This window comes from Ziziphus jujuba, chromosome 3 (assembly GCF_031755915.1).
Source record: "Ziziphus jujuba cultivar Dongzao chromosome 3, ASM3175591v1".
Lineage (NCBI taxonomy): Eukaryota > Viridiplantae > Streptophyta > Magnoliopsida > Rosales > Rhamnaceae > Ziziphus > Ziziphus jujuba.
The window spans coordinates 17477360-17487280 of record NC_083381.1 but is presented as its reverse complement, the minus strand read 5'-3'; the positions used below and the strand labels follow the sequence as shown (position 1 = coordinate 17487280).

Below are 9921 nucleotides of genomic sequence, written 5' to 3'. Positions count from 1 at the left end.
ATAAGGGAACAATTATAGAAGTGTGTTTTCAGTGCAGGAAATTTTGTGGTAAGTTCATCCCTTAGGGGAGGTTCTGCCGGATCTTCCACAGAAGGGTCCGGTAGGGTTTCCCTGGGATCAGGGCTTGTCTAGGGTTCCGGTGGGGAACTTTGGACGGGTCCTGACACCTTTCTTTTCGTCATCCGCTACAAAAAAGATAAAAAAAAATATGGTTGCCGATGCATTATCCCGAAGGTATGTAATATTTTCTACCTTAGATGCTAGACTGCTTGGATTTGAACAGTTGAAAGAAATTTATGAGCATGATAATGACCTTGAAAAAATATTTAGGAGCTGTACAAAACATGGGTTTAATAAATTTTACATCTTTAAGGGATATTTGTTTAGGAAAAATCAACTTTGTGTACCTAATTGTAGCAGTAGGAAAGTTTTAGTGAGGGAAGGTCATGGTGGTAGTTTAATGGGTCATTTTAGTGTTTTAAAAACTTTATCCTTACTGCAAAAACATATTTATTGGCCTAACATGAGAAGGGATGTGGAGAGAATATGTGAAAATGCTTGAAATGATGAAAAGCCAAGTCTAAATTGAAGTCGCATGGTTTATATCATCCTTTGTCGATTTCAACCTTTCCTTGGGTATATTTATCTATGGATTTTTTTCTTAGTTTACGTAGGTCTAAAACATGTAAAGATTCAATTTTTATTGTTATGGAGAGATTTTCTAAGATGGCACATTTTATTGCATGCAATAAAATTGATGATGCATCTAATGTTGCTAACTTATTCTTCAAGGAAATTGTAAAGTTGCATGGTATGCCTAGAACTATTGTTTCGGGTAAGGATGATAAGTTCTTAAGTTATTTTTGAAAAGTTTTGTGAGCTAAGTTAGGAACTAAACTTTTATTTTCAACTACTTATCATCCACAAACTGATTAACAAACTGAAGTAGTAAACAGAACTTTGTTTGCATTGTTACGGACTTTAATTAGTAGAAACTTAAAAACATGGGAAGAATGTTTGCCACATGTTGAATTTACTTATAATAGATCTTTGTATTCAGTGACTAAATATAGACCATTTGAGATTGTTTATGGTTTTAATCCTTTGACTCCATTAGATTTAACACATTTACCTTTAAGTGAACATGCTAATCTAGATGGAAAGCAAAAAGCTAATTTTGTGAAGCAGATTCATGAAAAGACTAAGGTTAATATTGAGAGGAGGACTGAGCAATATGCAAGGAATGCCAATCAAGGCCGAAAACATGTTTTTTAACCTGGAGGTTGAATTTGGTTGCATTTAAAGAATGAGAGGTTTCCCGAGCAAAAAAAGTCGAAGCTTATGCCGCTTAGCGATGGAACCTTTCAAGTTTTAAAGTGGATTAATGAAAATGCTTACAAACTTGACTTACCGGGTGAATATAATGTTAATGCTACATTTATTGTTGCTGACTTATCTCCTTTTTCTACAGGTGATGATTTTGATTTGAGGGCAAATCATTTTCAAAAGGGGGAGAATGATGAGAATCCGCCCATGCCCTCACAATCGACTACCCACTGGGATGCTGATCCAATACAAATGAAGATCGGGCCATTCACTAGAGCTCAAGCTAAGATATTTAAGGACAACTTGGCTGCATTTTTACAAAGAGTTATCAATTCTCAAAGGGGCTTGTCAATACCCAAAGATTCAAAACATGTTTTAAGCATCTAAGTGGTGGAGGCCAATATAGACCCAGGTAGCTGTTTTAATGCAAATATGAACTCCGGGCAACACAAAATGAGTTCAACATTTTTTGAACTCAATTGATATCACCAAGAGGCCATGGATTCATGACAAGGCAGCAGCTAAGGCACCCAAAACCAGCTTGTGCGCACACCACTAAAATTTGGCTGAAAATGACAAGTTTTGCCGCTGGCTTTGACTACATTTGATGATTAAGCAAGTTTGACTTATTTCAATCAAGGGTAACGTGTGGGAACCAATATTAATCCTATTTGGCATCTTACATGGCTTATGAAAGCTGATTTTGAGCTTAAATTAGTCACTGATTGGTCAAAGATAGCTTAGTTTGAAAGATGGTCAATTAGTTTCCTAATTTGACTTTGACTTTTTGTTTTAGAAAGTTAGTCATTTATTTAGTTTTTATTTGTTTATTTGCTAGACAAATCAACTTAGGAAATTTTTTATTTTATTATTTTTGTTGTAAATTAATTAATTCTTAAATCAAAATAAGAAAATCAATTAATCCAATTTAGAATAGGAAGAATACAAATTTGGCCACATTAGGATTCTTGCATGCTTGGCCGTTTTTGTCTTAGTTTTTTAGTTTTTATTGCTTTATGATTTTAGCCTATTTAAGAGCTTATTTTTCAAGAAGAACACACCTTTAATATTATTTAGAAAATTATTTGTGAGATAGAATTTCTCTTTGTTCTCTTTGAATACCTAAAATACCGTTAGAGAACGAGTGTTTTGGTTTAACTTATCAATATCAATAGGGCATCCATAACCTATTGTGGTGTCTTCATTATATCAAGGTTTCTAATCATAGGTTGGTTAGGGTTAAGGTTTCCATAATAATTTGTAATTAATTTTTCGATCCGAGCTAATATAATACAGATTTAGGAGCAGGTCATCTTAGATTCGTATCAATGAATTAATTAAAACATTTTTCTTCTAGTTTTGAACTTAAAAAAGTACTTGTGACTAAATGTTATCTTTGTGTCATACCCAACCTTAATTAGGGGGAGGTCCCTACTATGGAATGGGATAATTACAATGGGTCGGGGTGGACGAACCCATAAAAAGAAACATTGTGTTCGCCCTCATGTAGGTTAGGGTGAACAAACCCTCGAAATGAAACAATGTACCCCAACCTAATGAGGCAGGGTGAACACAGATAATACACTTACGTGTTGTTTAATTTTGCTAATGGGTATATAACAGATGGATATCATCTATGGACGTCTAGATCGTATTGTGTTACGGGTGTTATTGCATGATGTGGTTCCTGTATGGATGCGTACGTGATGAGGCTTAGGAAGACTTGGTCCTTAAATGGACTGGGTCATTGCTAATAAGTTTGTTATTTGATTGCTGTTGTTCTATTTATTTGTTTACGTTCCAATTTGTTGAAACCACTCAGATGTGAGTGGGTGCATTTTAATTATAAATAAGGGGGACTAGTAATGAAAAGGGGAGAAAAATTAACCAGAAAATCCCTATCTCCTTTCTTCCTCTTCCTGTTCTAAATTATTCCTAACAGTTGGTATTAAAGCCTAGATTTACCCATAGGTTCCAGTTTTTTTTTCCCCATGGATACACGAGGTAAGACTAATGCAAAATAGTTTAATGAAGTGAATGAGACCTTGTCTAGGCATGAAGCAAGTCTCGATCAAGTGCATGCCTCTATGCAACAAGTGTTATCCAAACTCCAGGCTTTACGTATGATGCGGAGTCCACAATTGGTCCAACCAGAAATCAATCCATTTTCTGTAGGAGAATCTTCCAATAACCACAGTGAGGCCTAAAACCCCCACCTCAAACTTTCTTTTTCGAAATTTGATGGTGAAGACCCATCGGGATGGATCTATAAGACAGAACAGTACTATGATTTCAAAGGAATTCCGCCAGAACAACAGGTCCAGTTAACATTTGAAGGGAATTGCTCTTTAGTGGCATCAATGATTCACAAAATTTTGTGAACCACTGGCGAGGCCAGAATTGACCAAAATGGTCCTTCTCCGATTCGACCTAACTGATTTTGAGGATCCATCTTAAGCCTTCACTCAATTACGACAAACCACGACAATGTCTGCTTACCAGGAGCTATTTGAGAAACTCTCCCACTGAGTAGATGGGTTACCAGAGAAATTTTTGATTGGGTGCTTCATTGCGAGGCTCCATGACAACATCCATTTGGATGTCAAAATTAAGCATCCAACTACATTGGCTAAGGCTATTGAGGTATCACGATTAATTGAAGAAAAGAATCTGTTACAGAAAAAGACTCCTTTTGTATATTGAACATAGGTCTCGTCAATTATCACACGCATAAAAACCGACCTAAATTCTATCATATTAGGACCCCCTCCCAGCTTGCAAAAAAACTCAACGGTTCCTGGAATCCAATGAAACTTAAACCAAGAAGCACATGAGCGGAGAGAGAAAGGACTTTGCTATTACTGTGATGAAAAGTTCATACTTGTACATCGATGTGAGAGACCCCAGCTGTTCACAATTGAATATTCAGGCTCTAATAAGAAGGAATACTTACCCACTGAAGAACAACTTGATGTAGTGGTGGAGATACCTTTCCATGCAATAGCCAGTGCATGCCATCTTTAAACTATTTAGATTTACAAGAAGTTAAGGAACAAAGACTTGACAATACTCATCAATGGTGGAAGTACCCATAACTTCTTTGATCAGGCCGTTGTCTCCAGATTTGGGTTACCTATAACTCGCAGCAAGAAGTTCCAAGTCATGGTGGCCAATAAGGAGAAGATCGAGTGTGCAGGGTTATGCCAATCGCTCACTGTCGAAATTCAAAGGACTTCAACGACAGTGGATTTTTATGTATTACATGTCGTAACTTGCCTAGTTATCCTCGAGGTACAATGGCTTGCCACACTCAGGTCCATTGAGACCAATTATTCCCCTCTCACTATGTCTTTCACGCAAAGATGGGGTTCCACATACCTTCCAGGGAATAACTCAACAAGAGATAGAAGTCTCATCTCAAAAGGATTTCCACGAGATACGTGGACTTAGTTTGCGCGGCACTACCTTCTTCCTTCAACTAAGTTCCTCCGAACTTGAAGTACAATCCAATCACATTCTAACTGATCTGGATTGCCTACTCACTAGATTTTCAGCACTCTTTAAGAAATCCATGAAATAGCCTCCTACACGTAACCATGACCACCAAATACCATTGCAACCAGGAATCACCCCTGTGAGCGTGCAACCGTATAGATACCCATATTACCACAAAATAGAAATTAAAAAGCAAGTCACGGAGCTTCTGCAAGCTGGATTAGTACAGCCCAGTCGTAGCTCTTTCTCTTCACCAATCCTTCTCGTCAAAAGAGTTGACGATGAATGGTGCTTCTGTGTTGATTCCCAAGCCTTAAATCTCAAGAAATCAAAGACAAGTTTCCAATCTCAGTTATAGATGAATTGTTGGATGAACTTAATGGGGCTTGTTTCTTCTCCAAACTGGACCTCCGAGCTCGATACCACCAGATTCGAGTCCATGAATCTAACATTCCTAAGACTACCTTCCGTACCCATGAGGGACACTACGAGTTTTTCGTGACACCTTTTGGTCTCACTGATGTACCGGCCACTTTTCAAAGTCTGATGAATGACTTCTTTCGGTCTCACGTACGAAATTTTATTTATTTCTTTTATGATATCCTTCTTTATTCCAACTCTTAGGAGGACCACGTAGCACACTTAGCCACTATTTTTTCTATTCTAACTGAAAATCAGCTATTTGTCAAGAAGTCAAAATGCAGGTTTGGCATCTCTTCAATAGGCTCTCTTAGCATTGTGATTTCTGAAGAGGGAGTGGCTGTTGATCCATCTAAAATTGAGGCCATTCAAATGTGGCCAAAACTAACGTCAGTTAAAGGGGTACATAGATTCCTCGGCTTAGTCGAATATTACTACAAATTCATTCAGAATTTTGGTAGCATCGTAGTTTCTTTTAATCATTTATTATCTAAGAATGGGTTTCACTAGAATAAGGAAGCCGCCACTTCTTTTCAGCATTTTAAGGAAGCTCTTACATCTACCCTTATATTATGACCTTCTGATTTTTCCCAACCCTTTGTGCTAGAGTGTGATGCTAGTTGAGTTGACCTCGATGCAGTACTATCTCAGGAACATCGACCTATTGCCTTCTTTAGTGAAGCTCTCAAAGGTGCTGCTTTATCACTATCTACTTATGAGAAGGAGATGCTTGCTATTATCAAGGCGGTAAGGAAGTGGCGACCATATTTGTTGGGTCAACCTTTTATTGTGTAAACTAAACAGTGAAGTCTTAAATATCTATTGGAGCAATGCATTACTACTCTAGTGCAAACCCGTTGGCTTCCAAAACTAATGGGTTATGATTATGTTATTGAATACAAGAAGGGTCCCGACAATCAAGCTGTAGATTCTCTTTCTCGTGTAGTTGAGTTTTAGTTTCTCTCTGTGTCAATGCCACACGAGGATTGGTGGCCGCATCTTTAGGAAGAAGTAACGCATGATTCCTTCTACGAAAAGCTATCAAAGAGTCCTCATTATTCTCTATATGATGGCATCTAGTTCTATCAAGGTAAGCTCTACTTGAACCCTTCTTCTTCTTTGGTTCCACTGATTATCATGTAATGCCATGCTTCACCCAAGGGTGGATATTTTGGGTTTCATAAGACTCTCTCCCAACCCCGTCGCACCTTTCATTGGTCAAGTCCTTAGAAATTCGTAAAGGAATTTATACACAATTGCACTATATGCCAACAATTCAAATCAGATAGCATGAAGCCTGCAGAACTCCTACAACCTTTGCCAATTCCAGATCATATTTGGGTAGAAATCTCTATGCATTTTATAAGGGACTACCTCCCTGCAATGGTTTTACAGTCATTATGGTGGTCGTAGACCGTTTGTACAAATACACTCACTTTGTTTCTCTATTCCGCCCCTCTACAGATCATTCGGTGGCCAAAGCTTTTGTTGCTAATATTTTGCGATAGCATGGGATTCCCACTTCTATTTTTAGTGATTGGGATCGGATCTTCATCAGCTCATTTTGGAGCCTCTTTTCCAATTGCAAAGAAATACTTTAAACATGAGCTCCAGTTACCATCCGCAGACGGATGTAACACCCCGTCCCGAACCATGTCGGAAATTTTTGCACGTTAACCGAGGTTGACTGTTGACCGTTGACCGAAGGGGTCAAAAGTTGACTTTTTGATCCGGTTGGAATTCTAGGTTGACTGAGGTACCGTTACGGAGTACACGTTGGCACGAGTTCGTAGACTGGTAGCACGTTGAAAACGGAGCTACGGTTTGAAAGTTTTGAGCAAAACAAGTTGAGGTCCAAACTGTCCAAGGGGTGCCGGAGTTGACTTTTTATTCATGCAAGGTTGAGTGTTAACTCATGCATGGTTGTGAAGTGCTCGTCGATACGAGTCCGTAGACTAGCGGCACGTCCGATTTGGACATGTGGTTTGAAAGTTATGGACCTGTAAAGTTTTTCAAATACTGTATTATTTTAATATTATTTTTACACGCATAACGAGGTGCCACGTGTGACTCAATGAAGGTGGCCATGTGTCACCATGGTGAAATGCCACATGTCAACCATGTGAAAAAAATCAAATTATTTTATTATTTTTGAATAATAATATTATTATTAATATTATTTAATTATTTCTTTTTCTTTTCCTTTATCTTTTTCTTTTTCTTTTTCTTTTTCTTTTTCTTTTCTTTTCCCCACGTGGGAAAACACCAATCCTTTCTTTTTCTTTTTCTTTTTCTTTTTTTTCTTTTTTCCTTCTTCTTCCCCGAAATACACACACACACGCAGCTTTTCTTTCTTCTCTCCCGGCCGTCCCTCTCTCTCTCCCGTGTTTTTGAATTCCGGCCACCCATAGCCCTCACGCGCCAACCACCAAGGAAGCCCGCCACCTCGCGAGCTTGGCCGCCAAGTTTCACGGCCAGCCGCCGCCGGACGCGCGCCGATCGGGCCGGAGAAGCCGCCGGCCGGCCAAGTTTCTCTCTCCTCTTTTCTTGTGTTTTCCGGCCAGCCCACTCCCAATTGAGCCTCCTATCCCCCTATTTTGGGTCCTCTGAATCCAAAAATGGCCTCCAATCCCAGAAATTCGAAGCGGTTTGCGAGATATGGGGAAGTGAACACCGGCCGAACCTTTCCGACCAAATTCCGGCCACCTCCGGCGGAATTGGGGTCGACGGAGACCGGATTGGTGATCCTCGTTCCACGAGCTTCGATTCGGTATATCATTCGACCATTTTGGTTAACGTTTGCGTTTAAGCCCCCGGGTACCGGGTATTATTTACCCGATTAAAATATTAATTTATTTGACTGTCTGTGAATTTTGTTCTAGGAGCACCGGTGAGTCGTAGAATTGATCCCGTGGTGGATCATGGGTTAATTACGTGCTCCAGGTGAGTGACCCACCTTCAAAAATTATTTTGGGCAATTAATTAAATTTAATTGGTATTTAATTTAGTATTTAATTATGCTCATGTGGTGTGGTTTAATTATGATTTTAATGCGGTTTAAATTAAATTATTTGTTATGCATGAGCAAGGTATGTTTCGGTATTAATTTCACGTGGTTTCAAATGTGATTTCTCGGGCATAATTAGGTTAAATATTTTATGAAAATATTTGGTTAAATTTTATAAATTATGCCCGCGGTATTTTTATGGTTGCATTTTGTATTTCGAGAAAATTGTGGTTTGTTGTTATCGCTGTTTCGTACCGGGTGATTGGATAAAATATGTGGGATGGTGTTTTGTGAAATTTTGGTATACTTCCCACGGTGGTTTTTGGAAAAACGGTACGGTTGGTTGTTTATGTTTATTTTTAGACGCACTCATACAGTATTGGTGTTATGGTGTATGGTGTATGGACACGTGGTTTAGCACGCGGTTGTTATATGGTTTAGCGTGCGGTTATTACTTCACCCGTGAGTTGCCATTGGACCGTGGGCAGGCAAGGTTATTGTTGTGCACAGCCGCCCCCCTCCTTGGCCGGGTGATGGTTTTTAGCAGTCGGTACTGTCGGGACGCCGAAGTGACCACTGCAGGTTTCTCTCTTTAACCTCCCGCCAGTCGGTGCTCGGGACGCTGGGTATCGGAGGGCATCACCGGTATATGGTGTGGTGCGTCAGGTGTAATTGTCGGTGTAAATTGCAATTAAAGTTTAAAACCCCAAAGGTGTTCAAAAAAATTATTTATTATAATTTATTGCAGTTATTTATATTTGGGGTATTTATGTATTTATTTGTTTATTTGTTGTTTATTAATTTGTTTGGTTCCTTGGTTTTTGGGAAGTACGTACAAGGGTTTTGTGAAAATGTTTAAAAGGGGAACTTTTCCAACTGAGAGAATTGTAAGGGTTTTGAGAGAAATTATTATTTTCCCATTTAATTATTATCTATCTACTGTATTACCGTGGTATTATATTGTATAGTAGATAGGGTCACTCACTGAGATGATTAGCATCTCACACTCTTAAATTCCGTTCCCCTAGGTCCAGGTTGGAGACGTTGATTGTCCGGGGCGAGCCCAACGTCTCAGTTCGTTGCCGAAGGTTCAAGAAGTTTTTCTTCCCTTTTTCCTCTCTATCCTGTATTGCTTCTTTATCTGTTATTTTTATAAATTCCACATTTGTCGTATAATGCTCTGTATACTGTATTGGACGTGTCGTTGTTTTTATGCACTGGGTTGCTGCTGTTGTTTTATTTTTGAAGTGCTGAAATTTGTGGAACAATTTGTAGTTGTGGGAGGAATAAGGGGATGTTTATAGAAGTGTGTTTTCAGTGCAGGTAGTTTGTGGTAAGTAAATCCCTTAGGGGAGACTCTGTCGGATTTTCCGTTGGAGGGTCCGGTAGGGTTTTCCTGGGATCAGGGCTGTCTAGGGTTCCGGGGAAGGAATTCTGGACGGGTCCTGACACGGATGTCCAAACCAAAGCCATCAACCGAATTCTAGAACAATATTTGAGATGCTTTGCAGGGGAGCAACCAAGTCAATGGATGCGCTAGCTTCCTTGGGCTGAGTATATAATGTGATTCCGCCCCAGCCTGCTTAATTGATAACCTGCTGGGTTACTAACCCAACATGGATGAAGACCAGGCCAATCACAAGAGCTCAAATTAAGATATTTAAGGACAACCT

General features: G+C 39.2%; 1 long non-coding RNA gene across 1 annotated transcript; it reads left to right on the top strand.

The window, feature by feature from the left end:
* The first annotated feature begins 7605 nt into the window (after nucleotides 1-7605).
* LOC132803301 (uncharacterized) lies at nucleotides 7606-9487 on the top strand. The gene is made up of 3 exons (XR_009638386.1): nucleotides 7606-8011; nucleotides 8124-8184; nucleotides 9277-9487. It is a non-coding gene; the product is annotated as an uncharacterized LOC132803301 (long non-coding RNA).
* The last annotated feature ends 434 nt before the right edge of the window (nucleotides 9488-9921 follow it).